Below are 15,846 nucleotides of genomic sequence, written 5' to 3'. Positions count from 1 at the left end.
ATGGAGTTGGTGGCTCAGAAATCTGATGCTCGGCTCGATGCCCAGGGCTTCCATGCAGTGCTGGTCTGGGCAGCGTGTAGGGGCCATAGGGCGCTGGTGGAGAGTTATGTAACGCTCTCTCTGGGCATCATCCCTGAAAGCTACGTCCATATCTTCGAAGTCCTGCATCCTGTAAAAGTTAGGAAAAAGGGATCCTGAAAACACAAACATTGCAAATATTTAGTCCTGGTGAAAATATGATTAAAAATAAAATAAAATAAAGTAAATAAATGCAAAAAAGTAAAACAAGGTAAGAAAACCGTGGGTTGCCTCCCAATCAACGCTTGTTTAACGCCATTAGCTTGACGATCGGAATTTATACACCTGTAGTAGGAATCGGTGGATCTATCAGAGTGTGGCTTGAGTAGTCTCTTGGAATGCCTCCTCCTTCGTAGAGCTTCAGTCTTTGTCCATTTACAATGAATGGACTACAGGTTTCGTTCTTGATTTCTACAGCTCCGGATCTTATAATCTTAAATACTTTGAAAGGGCCAGTCCATCTTGAGCGCAGCTTCCCAGGGAAAAGTCATAACCTAGAGTTAAACAGGAGAACAAGGTCGCCTATATTGAAATCTTTCTTCGCTATTCTTTTGTCGTTCCAAGCTTTTGTTCTCTCTTTGTATACTTTGGCATTCTCGTAGGCAGATTGCCTGAGTTCTTCCAGTTTGTGAATGTCAAGGGTACGCTTTTCACCAGCGGTCAGGTAATCCAAATTCAAAGTTTTAATGGCCCAATAGGCCTTATGCTCTAATTCAAAAGGTAAATGATAGGATTTTCCATAGACTAGTTGGTAGGGAGTTATTCCTATAGGGGTTTTAAAAGCGGTTATGTAGGCCCATAATGCTTCTTGAAGCTTCTGAGACCAGTCTCTTCTAGATATAGAAACAGTTTTTTCTAGAATTTGTTTTATCTCCCTATTGGATACTTCTACTTGGTCACTAGTTTGTGGGTGGTATGGTGTTTCTACTATATGCCTAACTCCATATTTGCTTAAAAGTTTATCAAATATTCTCGATATGAAGTGCGATCCTCCATCGCTTATGACTAAACGGGGTGTTCCGAATCGGGGGAATATATAGTTCTTAAATAACTTGATCACCACCCTAGTATCGTTTATGGTTGCACCTATAGCTTCAATCCACTTAGACACGTAGTCCACAGCTACTAAGATATACTTGTTTCCTAGGGATGGTGGGAAGGGTCCCATGAAATCTATACCCCAAACGTCGAAGAGTTCTACTTCTTGAATGTTTCTTAGAGGTATTTTGTCACGCCTTGAAATATTTCCTGTGTGTTGGCATCTATCACATTTGACGATGCAAGCATGGACATCGCGCCATATGGTAGGCCAGAATAGGCCAGCTTGAAGAATCTTGGCGTATGTCTTAGAGGTGCTCGCATGTCCACCATAGGGTGCAGAGTGACAATGCTCAATTATACTTTTTACCTCCTCTTCTGGAACGCATCGGCGAAAAATGTCGTCTTTACCCCTTTTGAAAAGGAGCAGTTCGTCCCAATAAAAGTTTCTCACATCGTTAAAGAACTTCTTCTTGCGGTGGTAGTCAAGATCAGGGGGTACGATATCAGCGGCTAGGTAATTAACAAAGTCTGCATACCATGGCACGTTACTTACTGCTAGGGATTTTTGGAAGTGCTCATGAGGGCCTAGGCTATCATCTTCAATGGTTTCTAGTCTTGCTATCAGTCTATCATAGGCAAAATCATCATTTATGGGTACTAAGTCTGGTTTCGGATGTTCTAGCCTAGAAAGGTGATCAGCTACTACATTTTCAGTGCCTTTTTCATCTCTTATATCTAAATCAAACTCTTGTAGTAACAGAATCCATCAGAGTAACCTGGGCTTGGCATCTTTTTTACTTAATAGGTATCGAATGGCAGCATGGTCGGTGTAAACTAGAATTTTGGCTCCTACTAGATAAGATATAAATTTGTCTATAGCGAAAACTACAGCGAGTAATTCCTTTTCAGTTGTTGCATAGTTGAGTTGGGCAGCGTCTAGGGTTCTACTGGCATAATAAATCGCATGTAATTTTTTATCTTTCCTTTGTCCTAGAACGGCTCCAACGGCATAATCACTAGTGTCACACATTATCTCAAAAGGTTCTGACCAATCAGGGAGTTTCATAATAGGTGCTGATATTAACGCTTGTTTTAAAAGATTAAATGCTTCATTACATTTTCCATCGAAAATGAATTCAGCATCTTTCATTAAAAGGCCAGTTAAAGGTTTAGTTATTTTGGAGAAGTCCTTGATAAAACGCCGATAGAATCCAGCATGTCCAAGGAAGCTTCAGACTTCTCTGATAGTTTTGGGTGGTTTTAGATTTTCTATGACTTCTATCTTAGCTCTATCTACCTCAATACCTTTTTCGGAAACTATATGTCCTAAAACAATCCCTTCGGTGACCATGAAATGACAGTTTTCCCAGTTTAGCACAAGGTTCACCTCCACGCATCTCTCCAGGATTTTCTCAAGGTTAGCAAGACAATTTTTGAAATCAAATCCGCAAACCGAGAAATCATCCATAAATACTTCCATGATACCATCTAGGTAATCTGCAAAGATTGACATCATGCAGCGTTGGAATGTAGTTGGGGCGTTACAGAGGCCGAATGGCATTCGTCTGTAGGCAAAAGTTCCATAAGGGCATGTAAAGGTAGTTTTTTCTTGATCTTCGGGGTGGATAGGTATTTGGAAGAATCCTGAGTATCCATCTAGATAGCAAAAGTAGGAATGTCTGGCTAGACGCTCCAACATCTGGTCTATAAATGGTAAAGGGAAATGAACCTTCCTGGTTACTTTATTTAACTTTCTGTAGTCTATGCACATCCGCCATCCTCCTTCTATCCGTTTGGCTACATGTTCGCCTTTATCGTTTTGCACGACTGTGATGCCTCCCTTTTTAGGTACTACATGCACAGGGCTCACCCACTTACTATCCGAGATCTGGTATATTATACCTGCCTCAAGTAACTTAAGAACTTATTTTTTAACAACATCACTCATTATAGGGTTTATTCTTCTCTGATGTTCTCTGGAGGGATTTGAATCTTCTTCAAGTGAAATCTGATGCATGCATACGGATGGGCTTATACCTTTCAGGTCAGAGATATTATATCCTAAGGCTGAGGGATATCTTTGTAAAACATCTAAAAGTTGGTATGTTTCTTCTTGACTCAAGGTAGCACTGACTATAACTGGACGGTTCATCTCTTCGTCGAGGAACTCATATCTCAGGTTCTTAGGCAGTTCCTTAAGTTCTAAGGTTGGTTTCTTAGGGCATGGCATAGGATCTGGGGTAAGGGATAAACATTCGTAAAGGTTATCATCGATGTAGGGTTTCCTAAAGTCATCATCTTCCAGTATGAGAGTTGATGGCAACTTAATCGTTTTTATGATTTCTTCTTGTTCTATTTCCCTAACGCACTCATCAATGATATTTATGGCATAACATGTGTCTCCCATCGCAGGTGCCATAAGAAATTTTGAAAGTATAAATTCTATTTTCCCGTCACCTACCTCAAAGGTCAACTTTCCTCTCTTGACATCTATTATGGCTCCTGCAGTTGATAAGTATGGTCTACCTAGAAGGATTGGTATATCATTGTCCTCTTTGATGTCCATGACAACAAAATCAGTAGGGATAAATAACTGACCTATCCTAACAGGGACATCTTCTAAAATGCCTATCGGATACTTAACAGATCTATCAGCTAACTGAAGTGACATCTTAGTAGGCTGTAATTCTCCTAAGTTTAACCTCTCACAAACTGCTAAAGGCATTAAGCTCACACTAGCTCCTAAGTCTAGAAAAGCTTTTTCGATGACATGACTTCCCAAAAGACAAGAAATGGAGAAATTTCTAGGATCTTTATCTTTTTTGGCTAACTTATTCTCGGAAATAGAATTGCATTCCAAGGGCTTCGGATCGTCTAGTCTACGTTTGTTGGTAAGGATGTCTTTGAGAAATTTTGCATAAAAAGGTATTTGGGCGATGGCTTCTGTGAAAGGGATTTCTACGTGAAGTTTTTCTATAACCTTAATAAATTTCTGATACTGGTTATTGATCTGGGTTTGTTTGAGTCTTTATGGATATGGTATCGGTGGTTTATATGGCGGGGGTGGTACATAAGTTTTATCTTTAGGTTCTTCTCCTTTTTCTTGACATTCCTGGTTTTCAGATTCCTTTGGTTCCTTTACTTCGTTTGTGGGTTCGGTATATTCCTTAGAAGTTTTGGGTTCACTCAATCTTGGGTTTGGTGGCTCATCATAAGCGTTCCCACTTCGTAGGGTAATGGCATTGGCTTGCCCTCTCGGATTCTGTTGAGGTTGTCTAGGGAAATATCCTCCAGGTGTAGTCTGGGGGGCTTGGTTTAAAGCTACCTGAGAGATCTGGGTTTCAAGCATCTTGGTATGAGTAACTATTTGGTCAACCTTGGTTCCTAACTGGGTAATCAGTTCATTAACGTGAATGTTTTGGTTCATTAACTCTTTGTTTTGTTGGGTTTGAGCAGTGATAAAATTTTCCATAATTTTCTCAAGGCTCGGTTTTGGGGGCACAGGTTGATTTGGTCTTGGGGCTTGGTAACCTGGTTGTCTCGGAGGTGCATTATTTTGGATAGGGTTATTTCTTATAGGAGAAGTTCGGGTGATTCCTCCATCCATGGTTATAGGTACTTGAATATGGGTTCCCTTTGGTGTAGTTCACTTGCTCATAGTGGGTTTCGTTTAATAGACTGCATTCTGCAGATTGGTGTCCTTTGGTTCCACATATCTCACAATCCGATGAAACTGCGGCTGCAGTATTCGGGTTTACGCACATATGCTCGACCTTAAGGGCTAATGCGTCCATTTTAGCTTGCATCATGTCTATAGAGCTTAATTCATGTACTCCTCCTTGGACTTCCTTCTTCTTAACTGCCGCTCGTTCAACTCCCCATGATTGATGGTTTTGAGCCATATCTTCAATGGGGGCACTAGCTTCAGGATAAGGTTTGTTCATCAGCACACCGCCTGCGGCATCGTCGATGGTCATCTTAGTGTTATAGTGAAGTCCATTATAGAAGGTCTGAATGATTAACCAATTTTCTAAACCATGATATGGGCATGCTCTCAACAGCTCTGTATATCTCTCTCAAGCTTCGAATAGCGATTCTCCTTGGTTCTAGGTAAATCTAGTTATGTGGTTTTGAAGAACGGCGGTCTTACTTGGGGGAAAGTATCTAGCAAGGAACACTTTTCTAAGGTTATCCCAAGTCGTAATGGAATTGGGTGGAAGGGAATCTAACCATGATAGGGCTTTATCTCTGAGGGAAAAAGGGAATAATCATAAACGGATAGCCTCAAGAGAAGCTCCATTGGTTTTAAAAGTGTCTGCTAGTTGGAGAAAGATTTTTAAATGTTGGTTTGGGTTCTCAGTAGCGAGACCTGCGAATTGTCTCTGTTGCACTAGTTGCAACAGGGAGGGTTTAAGTTCGAAATTATTAGTTGGGATGGTTGAGTTTGCTATACTAGAACTAGGTTCTTCGTTGGATGGTTGGGCGAAATCCTTAAGAGGTCTTTGGTTTTGATCTTCGGCCATAGCTCTCCTAATTCTATGGAAACATAAACGTGCGCGAGCGTAACGTTCAGGTTCCGCCAGAGGGTATACTAAACTTCCGGTGCTGTGAGTTCTTCGCATTGATCGGCAGGTAATAACCTAAGTCTAAACGATATAACAACAGGGTATGAAATTTAACGAAATCAATCCCCGGAAACAGCGCCAAAAACTTGATGCGTGCTTTTCGCAAGTATACGAACGCGTCAGAGTAATATAAAAGATTGTCGAATCCACAGAGACCAAGTGTCAATCTATCGTTATCTATTGTTACGGTGTTTATCTAAGGTAGATGAAATATGGGTTTTTAAGAGTGTACAATGAAAAGTAAAGTATTAAATAAAGTTCAATTAATAAAGACAGGCTCGAATGTAATTCACATAATCAATTAATAATCCAAGTACTTGCTAATAGAATTACTTATGGGCAGTGTTTCCTACTTTGAAAAGAACCAATTTAACGGGAACTATCGCTTTCGTGTATTCAGAACCGAGTTGTACTCCCTAATCAAACCCTTTTAATGTCACTTATAAAAAGGCGTGTATTGCGTTATAGTAGTAAACCTATTTTTAAGAAATATAGTATCTTGACTAGGTTGAAAAGTATTTTGACCTGGATTTCTTAACCAAAAGAGGTTCTTACGAACCAGACTTTAAACTTATAAACGCGTCCGAAAATAGTTTTAAAATCACTTTTCTTTTTAAGTTAAAAACTCCTAATGAACTAAACAAAGCGCTTTCGTTGTTTTTGAAATAGTTAAAAACAACTAAGTTTAAAAAGACGTTGGACGGCTTTCGATCTTACCCAACAGAAATTAAGTGCGCGAAAACTTAAGTTGAAAGTCAAAATAGCCCTTAAGTGTTTCTACGAACAATTGTACGGATTATCGGTTCAATTACAATCCTTACATTCTAACCTTTATAGGTTTAGCTAGACATGGTAAAGTAAAGGTGCATTTTAATTTAAATAAAAGTAGTGCGAGTGCGGAAAGTAAATAAAAGTAGTGCGAGTGCGGAAAGTAAATAAAAGTAGTGCGAGTGCGAAAAGTAAATAAAAGTAGTGCGAGAAATAAACAAAAGTAGTGCGAGTGCGTGGAATAAATGAAAGTAGTGCGAGTGCAGAAAGTAAATGAAAGTAGTGCGAGTGCGAGAAATAAATGAAAGTAGTGTGAGTGAGGAAAGTAAATAAAAGTAGTGCGAGTGCAAGAAATAAATGAAAGTAGTGTGAGTGAGGAAAGTAAATAAAAGTAGTGCGAGTGCGAGAAATAAATGAAAGTAGTGCGAGTGCGAGAAATAAACGAAAGTAGTACGAGTGCGAGAAATAAATAAAGTAAAGACAGTGCGGGAAAGTAAAGTAGATAAAGGCAAAGCAATAGAAACCTGCTCCAATCGGAGGGTTGAATAAAATGCGAAACGGAAATGAAAATGGCGGCAGGATTAACTTTCTTCCAAAGTGCTCCAAACTCGATTACAGACTCGACTACGCAGTTGTGGCAACACCCCAATGTGAAGCGATTACCACTTTTACAATACTCAATATATGCCTAGATATAACTAAGTTTTCTCTAAGTTTGGATGATGAAACAAATGAAATCGAGTCTCTATTTATAGGCAAGGAAAATAATGGAAATGACAAGGATGCCCTTCAGTTTGAAATTGGGAGGGAAAAACTTTCTTCTTGTGGCGCCCGCCACAACACCATGGCACCCGCCATAAGGGTAAATTGTGGCGCCCAAGTGGAGATAGTGGGAGACGTGGCAGTTGAGGAAAGTTGAGATATGACACGTCATGGCTGGACCCTTGGCGCCAACCACAGTGGGAGCCACAAGTGCAAAAATGCTGATTCTTAGTTTTTTTAGCTCATTGTCACTCCTTTTCTCGATCGGGGCTCTAATTAGACTGAAAACCTGAAAACAAAGAAAAAAATAGTAATAACATAACAAAATAATAATAAAATAACTAAAATGCATGCGAAATCGGAGTCAAAAATACGGTGAATTTCAGTGCCATCAACATTCTACTTTCGGTCACAACTCTTTGTGCTATGGATTCGCCCTTCTCGTTCTTAACAACTATAACACCCCCTTTCTTGGGTACTACATGAACGGGGCTAACCCATTGACTATCGGAGATCGGGTATATGATTCCAGCATCTAGAAGTTTCTTTACTTCATCCTTGACTACCGTACTTAGGATTGGGTTGATCCTTCTCTGGTGTTCTCTAGAGGTTTTACAATCTTCCTCCAGCATAATGCGATGCATACAGATAGAAGGACTTATTCCTTTTAGATCGGCGATGTTATATCCTAACGCAGTTGGATATTTTCTTAGGACATCTAGTAACTTTTTAATTTCCATTTGTCCCAAGTCAGCGTTGACTATTATTGGTCTTTTCAGCTCAGTGTCTAGGAATTCGTATCTTAGGTTCTTTGATAGTGCTTTTAATTCTAAGTCAGGTTTCTTTAGGCATGGCATGTGGTTGGGTGTAAGTGTTAAGCATTCGCTTAGACTTTCGTTTTGGTATTGTTCATGCCAATTATCATCTTCAAAGATTGGAGGGATTTGGATTTTCATTATATTAGAATATGTGGTTTCTTGCATCTCCATCTCTCCCACGCATTCGTCTATGACATCAAGTAGATAACAGGTGTCGTCTATAGATGGCGCTTCTAAGAATTGAGTCAAGATATATTCAACCTTTTCCTCTCCAACTTTGAATGTCAGCTTACCTCTTTTTACGTCTATTATGGCTCTGGCGGTAGCCAAGAATGGCCTTCCTAGTATGATAGGTGTACTGGCATCTTCTTTGATGTCCATGATTATAAAGTCTGTAGGAATATAGAATTGTCCTACACGTACGGGGATATTCTCTAGTATACCGACAGGATATTTAATTAAGCGGTCAGCTAATTAAACAGACATCTTGGTTGGTCTTAATTTTCCCATACTGAGCCTTTTACAAATGGTTAAGGGCATTACACTTATGTTGGCTCCTAGATCGCATAGAGCTTTGTCTATGACGAATTTTCCAATGACACAGGGTATTGAAAAACTACCTGGGTCTTTTAGTTTGGGAGGCATGTTATTCTGGATTATTGCGCTACACTCGGCAGTAAGTGTAACTGTTTCGTTATCCTTAATCTTTTTCTTATTGGATAGGATTTCCTTAAGAAATTTGGCATATGAGGGCATTTGTGTGATGGCTTCTGTAAAGGGTATTGTAATGTTTAGTTGCTTCAGAAGTTCCACAAATTTCCTAAATTGACTCGCAGTTTTAGAACTTTTGAGTCTTTGGGGATACGGAACGGGTGGTTTATAAGGAGGCGGAGGCACATAAGGTTTTTCTTTCTCTTCGGCCTCTTGGGAATTACCTTCTGTTTCCTCTGGTTCATTCACCTGCTCAGTTGAGGTTTTATCTGGTTTTTGGTACATGGCAGGGTTTTGGAGTCTTGGATCTACGGGTCCGTCTATTTCTTTTCCACTCCTCAGTATAACGGCATTTGCATGTCCTTTTGGATTAGGTTACGGCTGTCCAGGAAATGTTCCAGCTGGAGCGGCTGTAGATGCTTAATGTTGAGCCACTTGTGAAATCTGTGTTTCAAGCATTTTATTGTGTGTGGCTAAGGCGTCTACTTTGCTCGCTAGTTATTTAAGTTGCTCGCTAGTATGTATGTTTTGGTTTAAGAAGTCTTTATTTGTCTGAGCTTGGGTAGCTATGAAGCTTTCCATCATTAATTCGAGATTTGACTTCCTAGGCATGTTAGGAGCATTATTAGCTGGCTTTTGATATCCAGGCGGAACAGCTGGTGCTTGGCCAGGTGCATACAGGGTGTTGTTATTCTTATACGAGAAATTAGGATGGTTTTTCCAACCTGGGTTGTAGGTATTCGAATAGGGATTTCCTTGTGCGTAGTTCACTTGATCGGTTGGGACTCCTGCTAATATTTGACATTCTTGTGCAGTGTGTCCAGGGTTTCCACATAACTCATAGTTTGGAGTTACAGCAGCCACGGTGGGTGCGGGTGGTATATTCAAGTTATCTAATTTTTGGACAAGGGCATCTACCTTTGCATGAACATGGTCAAGGCTACTGATTTCGTACATTCCACCTTTTGTTTGGGACTTTTCTACTGGAGTTCTTTCACCATCCCATTGGCAATGGTTTTGGGCCATGTTTTCAATGAGTTAATAGGTTTCGTTGTATGGCTTGTCCATAAGTGCACCGCCCGCGGCAGCGTCTATTGTCAGTCTTGTGTTATATAGAAGTCCATTGTAAAATGTGTGAATGATCACCCAGCCTTCGAGATCGTGATGTGGACATATCCTCATCATGTCCTTGTATCTCTCCCACACTTCATAGAGAGATTCTACATCTTTTTGCCTGAATCCGTTGAGCTCTCAGCATAGCAGTTTTGCTCGGCGGAAAATATCGGGATAAGAAGACGTTCTTTAGTTCTTCCCAGGTTGTAACTGAGTTAGAGGGCAAGGATTGCAACCAAGCCCAAGCTTTGCCCCTTGGTGAGAAAGGAAAGAGGCGCATCTTATCGCATCTTGAGATACACCATTCGCCTTTACAGTATCTGTGTACTGCACAAACTTGGTCAGGTGTTCATTAGGATCGTCCGTAGGATTTCCAGCAAATTGATGTTGTTGGACGACTGATAATAGTGAGGGTTTCAGCTCGAAATCGTTTTGATTGATAGCGGGGGCAGCAATGTTGTTGTGAGGTTCTTGTTGGGATAGGGTAGCGTAGAATTTAAGAGGACGATTGTGTGGTCCTTCTTCAGCCATGGTTGGTTTTTCTTTTGGTTTAATAGGAGAGAAGATATCGGGAATATCGTATTTTTGTTGATATTCGTGTATTCAGCGTCTTACGTATAAGAAACGCTCTAATTATGGGACTTGTGGCGCTAAGTTATCGCCTTGTGAGCGAGTACTTGGCATACAATCGGGGGAAATAAGGGAGAGTAAATTAGTTTTTATTTATACCTTAGTCTATACCGTGCAACGAAAGAATCGCGCTATTCGACTAAAACAGGTCCCCGGCAACGGCGCCAAAAACTTGATGCTTTTCGTGACTATATATAAAATATAGTCTATCGCGTACTTGACTGCAAGTGCACAGTCCAGTCGCTTTAGTTTTAAAAGATATCGATCCCACAGAGACCTATGGTCAAACTAGTGTTACTAACGTCACTATGTTTAGCTAAGGGAATGATTAGTAGAAGTTCGGGTGCAAAATATTAAATCTAGGGGAAATTTAGTTTTAAGAAAGAATTGATGGAAGGAATTAGTATGCATCACATTAATTGTCACGGATTCGATAAGTCACCGGTGAATAGTTTAAATGCCAAATATCTCTCAGTAGAAAATATTTATTTAAAAAGCTTTATCTCACACTCTCGTGATTGTTGATTCGGCCTATAGCTTTAAGTCAGAATGTACGCTCTCGCTGTCCCATTTGAAGTTAAAATTACTTTTTAAAAATAAATAAGTTCTAATTGCTTTTAAAGTGCTCTCGCTGTTTTTAAACTCAATGCCTAATTTTTACTATCCAGCTCGAGCCTCACGCTCTCGCGATTGTTGGTTCTCACCTTAGTTAATTTCCCACTCTCGTGGCAAAATCGTATTAAATAGCTTCTCACGCTTTTATGATAAAGTTACTTAAATTTAGATTAAAAACTTCAGCCTAAAAGATTGTTTGAGAAAAAGATTTTCACCGATTATTATTAAATCCCATCTAATTAAATTGCTACATACGGATACCGGTAATTTAGCCGGACATGTTAAATAAGGCAAACACAGAGCATAAACAGATCAACATTGCGGCAAACATAATTATAATAATAACTTGGCAATAATAATAATAATTCAATAAAAACCTGGCAATCGAAGTAACAGAGTATAGCGAATCTCAGAGTACTTGAGCAGTCCTCCACAAGTCGGTAGGCTTCTGCTTCTTCAATACAAATTGCTTACTAAAATTAAATAAAGTGTAGTAGTTTCCCAGTGTAGGAAACTACTACTATGGCTAACTGGAAAACGGAAAGGAAAAGGGAAAAAGGAAATTCTAAAAAGAATGGCGAATGAATTAAGGCAATGGAAACAAAGTTGCTGAAAAGAAAATAACTAAAAAACTAGAAAGCTGTAAAAATTAATTGCAAAGCGTAAGTGTAAATGTAGGCATCCTCAATTTTTCCAACTTTGGTCCTTTATATATTGCTCCTCTAGGTCTTGGCGGTTGAGAAATTTAAGGAAGACTGGTTGAATGAGGAATCTTCGGGGGAGTCAAGTTGTTGGAGGGAATTTAGGCATGTTTTCGTGCCTGTGGCTGACTGTTTCAAAACGTAAAATCTGGTCGCGTGACGCTCGTCATGGGCCTGTGATGCTCGTCACAGGCTGGGTCGTGACGGTCGTCATGAAGCTGTGACGGTCGTCACATCAACAATTTCTGCATTCTGGTTTTCTGCTTTTTCCTGTGCTTTCTCATCTGTTTCTTCTTCTTTTTCTTCCTTTTCTTCATTTTGCTCATTAATGCTTGGAGATTTAAATACCTGCAAAAACAACTCGAATACTTGCGGAATAATTGGGATATTAATTAAAATGGTATGATCTTTGAGTGTAAATCAAGGCAAATATCTGATGTGTTTTCACGTTATCACCATGCATTCTTTAAACCAAAAGGCATGACTTTGTAACAAAAGGTCCCCCAAGGTGTGATAAACGCGGTCTTCTTCATGTCTTCTTGGGCAATTTTAATATGGTTATAATCGGAGAAACCGTTCATGAAAGAAAATACCGAGAACTGCGTAGTGTTGTCGACCAATACATCAATATGAGGGAGCGGGAAATCATCCTTAGGACTTGCTTTGTTTAAATCATGGTAATCAACACACATTCGTACCTTGCCGTCTTTCTTAGGCAAATGAACAATGCTAGCTACCCACGGGGGATAATAAGTAACTGTCATAAAACCTATATCAAATTGCTTTTGCACTTCATATTTAGTCTTTTTAGACATATCTGGATGCGTTCTTCGAAGCTTCTGCTTAACAGGTGGACACTCTTCTTTCAAAGGTAGCCTATGCACCACAATATTTGCGTCAAGTCCAAGCATGTCTTGATAAGACCAAGCAAATATGTCAATAAACTTACGCAACATGTCGATCAACCTTGCCTTCACACTTTCTTCTAAAGAAGCCCATATTCTAACTTCTTTCACGTTGTCTTCAGTTCCAAGATTCACAACCTCAAATATCTTCTTGGTGCGGCTGAATGACCTTTTCTTCTTGCCTTAATAACCTTATCAACTCTTCAGGGAGTTTACAATCTTCATCACCTTCTTCTTCGGCTTGGTAGATCGGATTGTCGAAGTCATAATGAGCGATAGCAGAATCATTATCAATGGAGTTCGAGGTGGACGTGAATCTGCATAAATGATGTTTTTTATGCTTTTTAGGAAGTGTGTGGTGAAAAGAAAAAAATTCCATTTTAAAATGAAAGATAAAAGTAAAAATAGAAAGACATGGATCAAAAGATTTGATGCAAAACTTCCTTTATTTTATGATAAAAAATGAAAATGAAACACGGTGGCCCTACATGATCCACTACACCTTGGGCAGAGCGCAAGAATTATTGCATGATAAAAGAAACAAAAAAAATTACTCTTGATTGAGCGTGACTTGTATGACATCCTCTATAGTCCAATTGCGGAGTTCTTCCCCTGGAACACTTGGTCGAATCCAGTTGTTGATGTCATAATCACTGTCATCGTCATCACCGAAAACATTGGCCTGATCATTACTGATAAATCCGGCACTTGTAAACTTCACCAGAGTGAGAACCCTTGGAGCCTTGGGAACTTCAAGGGCTATATCTTGCTGGGAGTGACTGAAACCGATACCCAACTTGTCAAATTTCAGAGGAAGATCTAACACACGACCCCAACCTTCGGGATGACCATTCTCAACCATTGCTCTAGCATCCTTCAATGAAGACATGGAAAGTGAAGGCCTCTTACCCTTAGAACGAGGAGTCTTGATTATCTGAACTGCTTCAAACGCCTGAAAAGGAGTTTCATGTACTTCCCCCTCAACCTCTATGTATCGGAAAGATGTCAAATGTCTCACCATGTACTCTTCCTCACCACAAACAGTAACAATCTTACTAACACCTGGGGACTTCATTTTCTGATGCAAGGTGGATGTTACAACACCTGCCCCATGAATCCATGGGCGTCCAAGCAAACAATAATATGCGGGTTGTATGTCCATGACGAAGAATGTCGTACCAAAAACTTGTGGTCCAATTATAACAGGTATGTCCACTTCACCAAAAATAACTCTTCGAGACTCATCAAAAGCCCGTACTATCAAGTCGCTTAGGCACAATTCAACTCCTGCATAGTCAATCTTCATCAGGACAGACTTGGGCAGCACATTTGATAACGCAAAAATACATCGTATATTTTCCTTGATTTACACTAAAAAATCATAACACTTTCATTTATATTCCAATTATTCCGTAAGTGTTCGAGTTATTTTTGCAGGTATTTCAATCCCCATGCTTAAATGAGCAAAGTATAGAAAAGGAAGGAAAAGAAGAAGAAATAGAAGAGAAAGCAGCAAAAAAAAACAAAAAAAATAGAGAATACAGACTTTGTGAATGTGACGATCGTCACAAAGCATGTCACGACCGTCACAGGCCCATCACGAACGTCACGCGACCAAAATCAGCGCTTTGAAACAGTCAACAGAAGTGATCCAACAGACCCTAAATTCTCGTTCCTCAGCCACTTTTCCGTGGATTCCTCACTCAACCAAGTCATCCTTGTTTCTCTCAACTGCCATGACCTAATGGGGGATATAAAAAGATGGAAGTTGGAAACCTACGGAGGCGCTTAATTTTTCTCTCTGAAGCCAGCTTTGAAGACCTTTTTCTCTCTCTATTTTTTCACAACAATCCTATTTTGTCTTTTACTTTTCTGTAGCAACATTATTTTCTTTTACCGTTCAGAACTTTGATTTTCCGTTTTCCCTTTTCCCTTTCCGCTTTTCATTTATCCAAAGTAGTAGTTTCCTACACTGGGGAACTACTACAATTTATTTAATTTAGTTTAAGCTATTATTTCAAAGAGGCAGAATCCTACCGACCTGTGGAGGACTGCTCGAGTACTTCCAGATTCAGCGTATTCTATTAATCCAATTTCCAGGTTTTTATTAAATTGTTATTGCTTTATTATTATTGTAATCATGTTTGCTTTATTGTTGATCTGTTTATGTTCGTCTGTGTTTGCGTTGTTTAACATGTCCGGCTAAACTACCGGTATCGGTATGTAACAATTTAATTAGACGGGATTTAATAATAATCGGTGTAAAACTTCTTTCCTCAAACAATCTTTTTGGCTGTGGTTTTTAATTTAAATTTAATTAACTTTGTCACAAGAGTGAGAAGCTATTTAATACGATTTTTCCACGAGAGTGGGAAATTAACTAAGGTGAGAACCGACAATCGCGAGAGCGTGAGGGTCGAACTGGGTAAAAACTAGGCATTGATTTTAGAAACAGCGAGAGCACTTTAAAAGCAATTAGAACTTATTTATTTTCAAAAAGTATTTTTAACTTCAAATGGGACAGCGAGAGCGTACATTCTGACTTAAAGGTATAGTCCAAATCAACAATCATAAGAGTGTGAGATAAAGCCTTTTAAATAAGTATTTTCTATTGAAAGATATTTGGTACTTAAATTATACACCGGTGACTTATCGAATCCCTGACGATTAATGCGTTGCATACTGATATCCTTCTATTAATATTTTCTTAAAACTTAACTTCCCTTAGATTTAGTTTTCTTCAACCGAACTTCTAAAAATCATTCCCTTAGCTAAACATAGTAACGTCGGTAGTATTAGTTTGACCATCGGTCCTTGTGGGTTCGATATCTTTTAAAACTAAAATGACTGGACTATGCACTTGCAGTCAAGTACCCGATATACTATATTCTATATACAGTCACGAGACGTATCAACATTCAAGGATGATTAAGTGTCCACTAGTACACGGGATAGTGTAGTTCCTTTGCATTCCATAGAAATGTGCAAAGCTTTATTATGATTGCACCCTTCGGAAGGGAGATCAAAGTCTGTAAATCCCAAACCGTTATCAGTTGAAATACTGGACACAACCCCTTCT

The 15,846-nt window shown here is 39.4% G+C and overlaps 1 non-coding gene across 1 annotated transcript; it reads left to right on the top strand.

The window, feature by feature from the left end:
- Positions 1 to 9,959: 9,959 nt before the first annotated feature.
- LOC127134152 (small nucleolar RNA R71) lies at positions 9,960 to 10,068 on the top strand. Its single transcript, XR_007807912.1, has one exon. It is a non-coding gene; the product is annotated as a small nucleolar RNA R71 (small nucleolar RNA).
- The last annotated feature ends 5,778 nt before the right edge of the window (positions 10,069 to 15,846 follow it).

This window comes from Lathyrus oleraceus, chromosome 3 (assembly GCF_024323335.1).
Source record: "Lathyrus oleraceus cultivar Zhongwan6 chromosome 3, CAAS_Psat_ZW6_1.0, whole genome shotgun sequence".
Taxonomy (NCBI): Eukaryota; Viridiplantae; Streptophyta; class Magnoliopsida; order Fabales; family Fabaceae; genus Lathyrus; species Lathyrus oleraceus.
The sequence above is the reverse complement of the archived record's forward strand: the minus strand, read 5'-3'. Positions and strand labels throughout refer to the sequence as shown.